Below are 13506 nucleotides of genomic sequence, written 5' to 3' on the forward strand. Positions count from 1 at the left end.
TAGGCTTTGTTTCTGCCTTTCTCACTATGTGGGTGGGAAAATATTGTGGGATACCAGTTTTGATAATATAGCTAGTTCAAGATAGTGCAGTGGCAAATTAATTCCATTCAGATTGACAAAAACATCCAGTCAAGCTAAAAATCAAATCAAATCAAATCAAATCAAATTTTATTTGTCACATACACATGGTTAGCAGATGTTAATGCGAGTGTACAAAAACAATGCAGTAATAACAAGTAATCTAACTAACAATTCCAAAACTACTGTCTTGTACACTAAATGTACATGAGTGATGGTACAGAGCAGCATAGGCAAGATACAGTAGATGGTATCGGGTACAGTATGTACAAATGAGATGAGTATGTAAACAAAGTGGCATAGTATAGTATAAAGTGGCTAGTGATACATGTATTACACTGACAGTATATACGTATGCTAAGTAACATTTATATAAGGTAGCATTGTTTAAAGTGGCTAGTGGTGGTAAATCATGGCAGCAGCCACTCATAGTGGTGGCTGAAGTCTGTCCACTTTCTAAAACAAGTAGTCACTAACTAAAACTAGTTTATTGCTTTGAGTGGTGGTAAATATATATATTGAAGTCCACTTTTGCACTAACTCTCTTGCACTGACTATGCACACCCACTAGACTCTACCCACATACTCACACTGACACCCCAACACACACACACACTCACACACACAATTCACACTCACCATATATGCCGCTGCTACTGTCTATTATCTACCCTGTTGCCTAGGCACTTTCATTGAATCAGATGACTCATTCATCACAAAGCCCACTGATATTGCAAACTACTTTATTGACTTTTTAATTGGCAAGATAAGAAAACTTAGGGATGACATGCCAGCAACAAATGCTGACACTACACATCCAAGTATATCGGACCAAATTATGAAAGACAAGATTTGTACTTCAGTGTGGAAGAGGTGAAAAACGTATTGTTGTCTATCAACAATGACAAGCCACTGGGGTCTAACAATCTGGATGGAAAATTACTGAGGATAATAGCATACGATATTGCCACTCCTATTTGCCACATCTTCAATTTAAGCCTACTTGAGAGAGTGTGCCCTCAAGCCTGGAAGGAAGCTAAAGTCATTCCACTAACCAGGAATAGTAAAGCCCCCTTTACTGGCTCAAATAGCCGACCAATCAGCCTGTTACAAACCCTTAGTAAACTTCTGGGGAAAAATTGTTTGACCAGATACAATGCTATTTCACAGTAAACAAATTGACAACAGACTTTCAGCATGCTTATAGGGATGGACACTCAACAAGCACAACACTTACACAAATGACTGATGATTGGCTGAGAGAAATTGATGATAAAATGCTTGTGGGGGCTGTCATGTTAGACTTCAGTGCAGCTTTTGACATTATCGATCATAGTCTGCTGCTGGAAAAACGTATGTGTTATGGCTTTACACCCCCTGCTATAATGTGGATAAAGAGTTACCTGTCTAACAGAACACAGAGGGTGTTCTTTAATGGAAGCCTGTCAAATATAATCCAGTTAGAATCAGTAATTCGCCAGGGTAGCTGTTCAGGCCCCTTGATTTTTTCAATTTTTACTAACTACATGCCACTGACTTTGAGTAAAGCCAGAGTGTCTATGTATGTGGATGACTCAACACTATACACGTCAGCTACTACAGCGACTGAAATGACTGCAACACTCAACAAAGAGCTGCAGTTAGTTTCAGAGTGGGTGGCAAGGAATAAGTTAGCCCTAAATATTTCCAAAACTTAAAGCATTGTATTTGGAACAAAACACTCACTAAACCCTAAACCTCAACTAAAGCTTGTAATAAATAATGTGGAAATTGAGCAAGTTGACATGACTAAACTGCTTGGAGTAACCCTAGATTGTAAACTGTCATGGTCAAAACATATTGAGGCAGCAGTAGCTAAGATGGGGAGAAGTCTGTCTATAATAAAGCAATGCTCTGCCTTCTTAACAACACTATCAACAAGGCAGGTCCTACAGGCACAAGTTTTGTTGCACCTTGACTACTGTTCAGTCTAAGGTGCCACAAAAAAGGACTTAGGAAAATTGCAATTGGCTCAGAACAGGGCAGCACGGCTGGCCCTTGGATGTACACAGAGAGCTAATATTAATAATATGCATGTCAATCTCTCCTGGCTGAAAGTGGAACTTCATCACTACTTTTATTTATGATAGGACATGTTGAATGCACCGAGCTGTCTGTCTAAACTACTGGCACACAGCTCGGACACCCATGCATCAAGACATGCCACAAGAGGTCTCTTCACAGTCCCCAAGTCCAGAACAGACTATGGGAGGCATGGGAGCCATACAGTACTACATAGAGGCATGACAACATGGAACTTCTACACCTGCATTGCTTGCTGTTTGGGGTTTTAGGCTGGGTTTCTGTACAGCACTTTGAGATATCAGCTGATGTAAGAAGGGCTTTATAAATAAATTTGATTTGAAATTTGATTTGAACTATTTTCCACATCAAGTAACTGACGCAAGCAGTAAAATTAGACTTAAAAAAACAGATTAAAAAAACACCTTATGGAACAGCGGGGACTGTGAAGCAACACAAACATTGGCACAGACACACGCGCACTCAACCCGGCCCCTGCGCACACACACACACACACACACGATAACATACATACATACACATGGATTTAGTAATGTAGATATGTGGTAGTATTGGAGTAGGGGCCTGAGGGCACACAGTGTGTTGTGAAATCTGTGAATGTATTGTAATGTTTTTAAAATGGTATAAACTGCCTTAATTTTGCTGGACCTCAGGAAGAGTCGCTGCTGTTTTGGCATACACCCAGTCACTACAAAGACAACTCAGTTAGTAAACTGCATGAGGTCAATGATGACTTTAAAACTGTTATAGAGTTTAATAGCTGTTTGCTAAAGTAAAACTGCAAAAAAAATGGACTGAATACAAAGTGTGTTGTATTTGGGGCAAATCCAATACAACACATTACTGAGTAACACCATATTTTCAAGCATAATGCTGGCTGCATCATGTTATGTGTATGCTTATAATTGTTCAGGACTGGGGAATTTTTCAGGGTAAAAAATTAACAACATGGAGCTAAGCGCTGGCAAAATCCTAGAGGAAAACCTGGTTCAGTCTGCTTTCCACCAGACACTGGGAGATGAATTCAACTTTCAGCAGGACAATAACCTAAAACACAAGGCCAAATCTACACTGTACTCTTAGAAAACTGCTAGGATAACCCTTTTTGGTTTTAACCATGTGAAATAATTCTCTACCATTAATCAAGCCTTTACAGTGCTTTACCTGCTCAAACACAGTTTGAGAATATGTATCGTGCACATGTCATCAGAGCAGTAAGCAAGGTATTCATCTTCATCCTCCTTGGTCATAGTGGGCTGTTTTTTCTGCAGCACTGCTGTTTCTACTGAAGGTCCTGGGTCTCCTACAGATATATTATGTATTACATTATACTGTATAACAGCAATACAGACCAACATTAGAAAAATACAGACATATCTATCAAAAGTAAAACATCTTTTATAAATGTATGAACTAAGTAATACTACATCTTTGTTTGTTTTTGTCAACGACACATTTTTATGACACAGTTATTGTCTGTAAAGAACCCTTTAGTTCTTTAGATTTTATCCTATGTTTATCTGATTATGGTATGTTTTGAAGTACCCTCTCAAAACGAGCATGTATGAGGTTGGCCTTATCGACAAGCCACTTCTTCAGTTCAGCTGTATAGCAGCCTGTCTGGTCAGGTTCTCTGGGTCACCCAGCTGGGCCTGAAACGGTGCTAAGATGTCCAGCTTCTTCACTGCCTGTCGAAGACGCTCCTCTTTGGCCATCCTCTCCTGGACATGACATGAGGTAGAGAGGAAATACTGTAGGGTAAGAAGGCGGCACCGAGTATCAGTCAGCCTTCTGTGATGAGAGGGTGAGTGTAATTCTTACTAGTGCCTCTCAGTGACAGCGTACTCTCTCATTCCTCACTGTGTTGTAGATGGAGATGTAAAGCTCAGTACTGCCCTCTTCTTGTTCTCTTACACCCAGTATTTCCCTCACCTGAGCAAAAATACTAACTGTTTATTACTTTGATATTTCTCTAATTTGAAGACATGCAGGAAAAGGTCTAGTAATTCATGCCAAAGTACATACACAACACATGCACACCTCTTTCTCAGACTCCTTGATTGTACCACATTCTCCTCCTCCTTCATCATATGGACTAACATTTCATACAGATTCTTACTTGGCTTCTAAAATGGATCTACTTGAAAGCACATACATAAAGACCATTGGACAAACACCATAGTTACTTAACCCACATAACGGAATAACATTTTATCTCAAATTGCTGGTGGCACCAAATACATGATCTAAGCCAGGTGTAAATTCTGTAGATTGTTTAGCTACTGTTTATTGCCCCTGAAGATTACACCTGAAAGGTGGATGCCAGGTGGATAGGTGGGAGCCATCTGAAGGGTGAAGGAGTGTGGGTTCTGGGAATCCCCTGAATCCCTGGGCTTGAAGTTTCTCCAAGCAGGAATAACCCGGTCATCCTCCCCTTGGTATGTCACTTGGATCCTGTCCTCAGACACCAGGAAGATCCATTCTGCTACATCCTCCCCAGCTGTCTTGGACTCGTATCGATTGAACCACTCCACCACCTGCTGCTCATAACCTGTACAGCCTGAATTTAAAATGGATTCAATTGAGATTGTGTTACTGGCCTACACACAATACCTCATAATGTCAAAGTGGAATATTTATTTGTAATTTTTACATGGACTCACTCTGTGACCAATAATCGTGTTTAACATGATTTTTTGAATGACCACCTCATCTCTGTACCCCACACAATTATCTGTAAGGTCCCTCATTCGAGAAGTGAATTTTAAACACAGCTTCAAACACAAAGAGCGTGTTGAGAGCGGGTCGAGAGCAGGTCAAGAGTTTCAAGTTCCTTGGTGTCCATACCACCAACAAACTATCATGGTCCAAACATACCAAGACAGTCGTGAAGAGGGCACAATAAAACCTTTTCCCCCTCAGGAGACTGAAAAGATTGTGCATGGGTCCCCAGATCCTCAAAATGTTCTACAGCTGCACCATTGAGAGCATCCTGACCGGGTTGCATCACCGCCTGGTATGGCAACTGCTCGGCATCTGACCGTAAGGTGCTACAGAGGGTAGTGCAAATGGCCCAGTACATCACTGGGGCCAAGCTTCCTGCCATCCAGGCGGTTTCAGCCCATAAAATTGTCAGAGACTCCAGTCACCTAAGTTAGCGCCAAGTCTAGGACCAACAGGCTCCTCAACAGCTTCTACCCCCAAGCCATTAGACTGCTGAACAATTCATACAAATCGCCACCGGACAATTTACATTTTCAATTGCTAGATTAATGGTCATGAGCACTCAGCTAAATTGAGGTAACACTTCCCAGCCTAATTGTAACCAAATATCCAAACGGAGATTCAGTGAAAACAATAATCTGACATTGATGGATTTTGTCAAGACCAGATCCCATGCTTTTCTCAAAGCAGGACAATGGCGCTGTCCCAATCAAAACTGTGCTAAAATTATAGTTGACACACACAGCGATTGCTTTATTTTTATTAGAGTGGTGGATAACTTTGGGAGTTTCACGTAACCACAGCTTTGAACTAAGCTGCACATTCAGTTGACTACAATTTTTTTTGCACCAGCGCAAAAGATTTGAGTCTGACCCAAAATACTTTGATCAATGGAGTTGATCAAGAATGGTTCACAAAGGCCACTATCTCACAGTCATGTCCCAGCCACCATTCACGATCACACTTATCTTTGTCTAAGTTTGACCATCCTAAGGTGCTTCTTGTTTGATATATATGGCATGTCCTTATAGGGAAATTGGGATTAAGGAACAGTTTGATGATAAGTAGGTGACATTATAGCCCAATTCTGTAGGCTAAGTTATATTCCACAGTGGGGGCAAGCTGTAAAGCGAGGGAGCGGGTGTCCGAGTCCATGGTTGTATTCTCTTTCCTTTCTTTGGAGCCTCATCGTTGCCTCATTGATCCTCAAAGAGGCTTGTGAATTGAAATATTGGTGTTGCCATGCCAGGCAGTCTGCTGCCTTTTAAATACACAGGCAAAGGTGTTTGAGTAATTATGGTGGGGATATTGGATTCCCAACATACACTACTTGACCAAAAGTATGTGGACAACTGCTCGTCGAACATCTCATTCCAAAATTATGGGTGTTAATGTGGAGTTGGTCCCACCTTTGCTGCTATAAAAGCCTCCACTCTTCTGGGAAGGCTTTCCACTAGATGTTGGAACATTGCTGCAGCAACTTGCTTCCATTCAACCACAAGAGAACTAGTGTGGTCGGGCACTGATGTTGGGCGATTAGGCCTGGCTTACAATTCATCCTAAAGGTGTTTGATGAGGTTTAGGTCAGGGCTCTGTGCAGGCCAGTCAAGTTCTTCCACACCGATCTTGACAAAAAAAAATATTTATAGACCTTGCTTTGTGCACTGTAGCATTTTCCCTGCACTGGAACTAAGGGGCCTAGCCCGAACCATGAAAAACAGCCCCAGACCATTATTCATCCTCCACCTAATTTTACAGTTGGCACTATGCCTTGGCATCTGCCAAACCCAGATTTGTCTGTTGGACTGCCAAACTGTGAAGCGTGATTCATCATGCCAGAGAATGGGTTTACACTGAGCTTTACACCACTCCAGCCGACCCTTGGCATTGCGCATGGTGATCTTAGGCTTTTGTATGGCTACTCGGCCATGGAAACCGGTTTCATGAAGCTCCCAACGAACAGTTGTTGTGCTGATGTTGCTTCCAGAGGCAGTTTGGAACTCTGTAGTGGGTGTTGCAACCGAGGACAGACAATTTTTACACGCTATGTGCTTCAGTATTCGGCCGTCCGTTCTGTGAGCTTGTGTGGACTACCACTTCGTGGCTGAGCTGATGTTGCTCCTAGATGTTTCCACTTCACAATAACAGCACTTACAGTTGACCAGGGCAGCTCTAGCAGGTCAGACATTTAACGAACTGACTTGTTGGAAAGGTGGCATCCTATGACGTTGCCACGTTGAAAGTCACTGAGCTCTTCAGTAAGGCTATTCTACTGCCAATGTTTGTTGATGGAGATTGCATGGCTGTGTGCTCGATTTTATACACCAGTCAGCAAAGGGAGTAGCTGAAGTAGCCAAATCCGCTAATTGGAAGGGGTGTCACATACTCATGTATATATAATGTACTTCCATTCATTTTTTAAAACCGATACCGTTTACCTCAGACAAGTCCTGTGAGACTTGTGGGGGTCGTAGATCAAAATGGAGAACACCATCATGTGCGTGAGAATCTCCCCTTTCCACCATGGGGTTAGTTTGTAGCCCAAATGGTTTGGATGCTACAGATGTTTTCGGGATGTCTCATGGTCTGACAAACACCATTCTAGCTCTAACACCTTTCACCGCATATGCGGAAGTGATAGGCAGATGTGGTGGATTGAGATGAATTCAATGGAAAAAACATATCTCCAACTTAACCTGACAGATTTTTACGAGGATTTTTCTTTACGTTACCTATTGGTACGTCAAGCAACTCTAGGAGGTTAATCAGCTACCAGAAAGTAAAGCTTACATTCATCGTAAATATTCATAGTTGATATTTCCACCTATTATATCTCTGTCTATATTTCCAAGATGAATTAAGAGATCTTAATTATTTTTGTTTATGTAGGGCAGACAACTGAATACTTGTATTCCAAATGTTAGCAATATTCGAACTTGCAATATTTGGTTACATGAGCTTATGTGGGCCATCCCCACTCCATCCAGGCATTATTCTGCACTTTGAGTTTAGGGGGTGTGATGATGCACAGAAATACAACAATACTATCACGACTCAGGATATGACCCAGATGAAAACACGGAAGGCGGATAGGACAGTTCTCAGATGATTTATTAGAAACACAGGGCAGGCAAAGGGCAGGTAGAGGTTCGTAATCAGGTCAGAGTCAGACAGGTACAGGACAGCAGGAAGGCTCAGGGTCAGGGCAGGTAGAGGTTCGTAATCAGGTCAGAGTCAGACAGGTACAGGACAGCAGGAAGGCTCAGGGTCAGGGCAGGTAGAGGTTCGTAATCAGGTCAGAGTCAGACAGGTACAGGACAGCAGGAAGGCTCAGGGTCAGGGCAGGCAGAGGTTCATAATCAGGTCAGAGTCAGACAGGTACAGGACGGCAGGCAGGCAGAATGGTCAGAACCGGGAAAAACTAGGAAACAGAACTAGCGCAACAGGAAGGCGGGAAAGAACCCTGGTAAGACCTGACAAGACAAGACGAACTGGCAAAAGACAAACAGAGAAATACACAGGGGATAATGGGGAAGATGGGCGACACAAGCACAAAGACAGGTGAAACAGATCAGGGTGTGACACAATACATCACAAAACAACAAACACGGTGTCTTTCAATTCTGAACTGCATTTAAAAAAAATATTTTTCTTATTGTTTTATTATAAACATTTTAATATTTTTCTAGTGATTTAGCAATATCAGAACTTGCAATATTTGGTTAGATGACCTTATGTGAACCATCCAATCAGGCATTATTATGCAATTTTTTAGTTTAGGGGGTGTGTCACAATATCTATCAATTTAACCACTTTCAGTAAAACATTTTTCCACAACCACTTTTTCAGTAAAATATGTTTACCCAACCATCCATTTCATAAATGGGAGACATTAGAGATATAGAAAAACATGGTTATACTTCGTTATCCCTCGGGTAGGGGTATCTCAAAATCTAAAGCCCTTTTCTGAGGATTGGCCACTAGTCTATAAAGCAACAAAGTAACCAAACTTGTGGTCCTCTCCACGAAAAAGGACAGCATAGCTGCATTTTCCAGAAACGTTTTTTTTTTTTTTTACATCACATGGGAATAAATATCACAAAAAAACGTTGACAACACAATAATAAGGTTATAATAAAGGCTCATTGTAAAAGAACTGGCTTCTGCATTTGGCAAAGTTTGACTGTCATTATATTTATACAACATAAGCAAAAACATGTATTGCAAGATTAACACAATGCTGGTGATATTTAGCAAACTATATGGTTTTTTTCACCTAGATTTTTCGTTGGTAACTAATATTTTGACATCTCTAAATGTTGGATTGTTAATCATTTACCTTGGTACCATTGTGCAAACAGCCTGGACGGAATGGAATTTATACAACAATCAATAGGTCAATGGGTAGGTAGGTAGGTAGGTAGGTGGTACACATCGTGTTTGTCCCCCTACTGTATGTGTGTGTTGTTTACATTTTCATATAAATGCAGGTAAACTACTGCAACAAGTATTACTTATACTCGGTAGAAGCACACAGATGCGCTTATAGCAGGACATAATATGTGCATCTTTATCATGTTGACTATTTCTCCTGTGCGGGAGAGAGGTGGGACGCGAAATCAGAGGGAAAACGTGAGGTTAGTTGTTCGTTGTCTGAACGCACTTCGCTCCGACAACGAATAACTAACCTCACGTTTCCCTTCTGATTTCGCGTCCCATCTCTCTCCCGCACAGGATTAATAGACCAGTTCTCCTTCTGATCCAGTGAGACAAGACAACACTGAGCTTTAAGAAAGATTTGGTCAAGATTTGGACATAATGGCATACGCATACTGCTGTACCGTGCTCGTTATAGGACACCTTGCTACATCAATCTACTGGATTTTGGCTCTTCGATGTGGTCTTCCCATCAAGTGTCAAACTTCAAAACAAAGTGGCAAACAATAGCACTCCGCCGGTTCTTATAGGTGAGCGTTTCTATTTCTTGATAGAGAAATAGATCATAATTAAGTTTGCTGTGATCTGAAAAGCCTATATTGGGGATTGTGTCATTAGATTATGTTCATGTATTTTATGATTGTAATATTGTCCTAGGACCCCAAGAACACAGTGGCCTCCATCATTCTTAAATGGAAGAAGTTTGGAACCAAAGTCTCTTTCTAGAGCTGGCCTCCTGGCCAAACTGAGCAATCGGGGGAGAAGGGCCTTGGTCAGGGAGGTGACCAAGAACCCGATGGTCACTCTGATAGAGCACCAGAGTTTCTCTATGGAGATGGGAGAACCTTCCAGAAGGACGACCATCTCTGCAGAACTCCACCAATCAGGCCTTATGGTAGAGGGGCTAGACAGAAGCCTCTTCTCAGTAAAAGGCACAGGACAGCCCACTTGGAGTTTGCCAAAAGGCACCTAAAGACTCTCAGACCTTGAGAAACAAGATTCTCTAGTCTGATGAAACCAAGATTGAACTCTTTAGCCTGAATGCCCAGCGCCACGTCTGGAGGAAACCTGGCACCATCTCTACTGTGAAGCATGGTGGTGGCAGCATCATGCTGTGGGGATGTTTTTCAGCAGCAGGGACTGGGAGACTAGTTAGGATCGAGGGAAAGATTAACGGAGCAAAAATAAATCCTGCTCCAGAGCACTCAGGACCTCAGACTGGGACGAAGGTTCACCTTACAATAGGGCAATGACCCTAAGCACACAGCCAGGACAACGCAGGTGTGGCTTTAGGAAAAGTCTCAGAATGTCCTGGAGTGTCCCAGCTAGTGCCAGGACTTGAACCCAATCAAACATCTCTGGAAAGACCTGAAAATAACAGAGTTTCAGAGGATTTGAAGAGAAAAATGGGAGAAGCTCCCCAAATATAGGTGTGCCAAGCTTGTAGTGTCATACCCAAGAAGACTCAAGGCAGTAATCGTTGCTCAACAAAGTACAGAGTAAAGGGTCTGAATACTAAATGTGACATTTCCTTTTTTTTTGTCAAAAATGGGGTATTGTGTGTAGATTGTTTTTTTTCTTCAATTTAATAAATTTATTAATAAGGGTTTAACGTAACAAAATGTGGTTAAGGTTAAGAAGTCTGAATACTTTCCAAATGCACTGTATATTTACATTATTTAGTAGACCAGAGCAACTTACTTTTATATGAATACTAGTCCCCTTTGGGAATCAAACCCACAACCCTGGCGTTGCAAGCGCCATGCTCAACCAACGGAACCACACAGGATTCCTAATGCCATTTGCTGAGAGTTGGACTGGGGTGAAGAGCGTACTGGTATTCCTTTGTCAGCATTTGTGGGGCTAATCAGCATATCTGCCTGGAGAGGAGAAAGTGTTGGGTTAATAAATGTTTTGTGGGGGCAGTAATGCCACACATGATGTCCTAGGAGGTGCTGTGTTACGGAACTGGTAGGGTTTGGATTAGGGTTGGGGCTCGTGTGTGTTATATATATTTATATATGGGATTGGTCAATGTCTTGAGTCTGTTTGATGGGACAAATCACACAATCCTGTCATCCTCTTCTTTCTCATCTACCATTGTTGTATGCTCTTTTTCAAATACTTCAATTCAATCTGTGCTGATTGAACAAGTTGGAGACAAAGCTCTAAAGGTTTAGCACTTTTCACCAGTGCCAGGGAACCTAGGAAACCAATTTGAGGCCAAGATTGACAAGCCAAGTCTTGTGCATTGGATGTGCTACAAAAATACATTACTTTTCACACTCTGGATTGACCTAAATATGTTCATGCCAATTGGGATTAACTGTTGGATTGATAATACAAGGTGAGGGTGAGAATTCTGTTTAGATTAATGAATTAATTTCAACTTAATGTTTGAGCATTTGCTAATTGTATCAATAAATAATGCACTGTAAGAGAGCAGCATATAACCACAACTATTTTCATGATTTTTTGAATGTTTTAGTGGTTGGGATCATTTCCTTATGCAATAACATTCTGTACATACTGCATATTTCCTGCTACAGAATTGAACAACAGGACAACTGGCAAGGCCTCCAATTCTGCAGGGGTGAGAGTGAGAGTGCCTGGTTTTGGACAAACATATAGTGTTGAGTTCTTAGACACCAACAAGCTGGCAGGTGAGAATAACCATAATGAGGCCATCTTTTCCTGTAAATGTTTTCTTTTTAATTATGATTTCATTAAATTTGTCTTACCAGGTTATTTTCATACTATGGTTACTCATTTGGTCAACATTGGATATGTCCGCAATGAGACCATCCGAGCCGCACCATACGACTGGAGGATAGCTCCAAGTAAGTAACATCATGGACACAAACACACACACAAACCATCCAACTGACAATCAATTTCCTGTCAGCAAAATTACAAGTACAACTCATTCATTGTTTGTGCAAACATGGTTACACATCATGTGACTGTCTATTTGTCTCTACTAACCAGATGAGCAGGATGAATACTTTGCACGACTGAAGAAGCTGGTTGAGGATATGTATGAGGAGTATCAACAACCAATTTACCTCCTGGGACACAGCATGGGAAGCAATTATGTCCTCTACTTCTTATATCAGCAGACCCAGGCCTGGAAAGACCAGTACATCAAAGGCTTCATTTCACTCTGTGCACCCTGGAGTGGTGCAGTCAAGCCCCTTCCAGTGCTAGCATCAGGTACTCGGTCACAATCCGGTGGACAGATTGAAACATCACCCATAGTAGAAACATAACCGAAAACAATCTGAAACCGTGCTGAAGTACTTCTTATTGTCCCACAGATCACATTGACAGTAAATCACTACATATTGCAAAATCATTTTATTTGAGATGCCCACATCTTAATTTTCTTGAAAGGGTGGTAAGACTGGTTTGTTTAGATTACTTTGGTGAGTCACACATTGGCTGGAGATTGAAAAATATACATTTGTCTCCGCAGGTGAAAATGATGGCATCCCAATGGTGTCTAACATCAAGATCCGGGAGGAGTAACGAATGACCACCACAAACCCCTGGATGCTTCCATTTGAAGAGGCATGGCCTGCAGACCACACCTTCATCTCCACACCCTCATTCAAGTATACCCACCAGGACTACCAACGCTTCTTCAAAGAAATCGACTTTGAGGATGGCTGGTTCATATGGGAAGACACCAGAAACCTGACCGCAGGTCTGCCCCCTCCTGATGTTGAGAGATACTGCTTCTATGGTGTGGGGCTGCCAACACCAGTTACCTATATTTATGATGAGCAGTTCCCAAATGTAGACCCTATAGACTATGTGTATGCTGATGTGGATGATAGTGGATAGTCTTAGCATGGGTCAATGTAAGCACTGAATAGGGATGCAAGCACAACCTGTCCATGTCAAGGAATTCAGGGCCATGCCCCACTTTGAAATAGTATTAAATAGCAAGGTGCTCAACGTGGTCCAGAGTATCCTGGAAGGAAGATATGAGGAAGAGGATTATGAATGCCATGAGACTGATGAACTTCCTGTTGACCCCACTGTCATGCAAGACCGGCCCCTGTTGGATCAGCCTCCCAAAGTTCTGGTTTAACAGTACAAAACACTTACCATTTAATATCTACAGTGCCTTCAAAGTATTCACACCCTTTTGACTTGTTCACATTTTGTTATATTACTGTC

General features: G+C 41.7%; 1 pseudogene; it reads left to right on the forward strand.

Annotated features, from left to right (window-relative positions):
* Positions 1 to 9702: 9702 nt before the first annotated feature.
* On the forward strand, positions 9703 to 13417 carry LOC139387269 (phosphatidylcholine-sterol acyltransferase-like; annotated as a pseudogene).
* Positions 13418 to 13506: the final 89 nt, after the last annotated feature.

This window comes from Oncorhynchus clarkii, chromosome 1, assembly GCF_045791955.1.
Source record: "Oncorhynchus clarkii lewisi isolate Uvic-CL-2024 chromosome 1, UVic_Ocla_1.0, whole genome shotgun sequence".
NCBI lineage: Eukaryota > Metazoa > Chordata > Actinopteri > Salmoniformes > Salmonidae > Oncorhynchus > Oncorhynchus clarkii.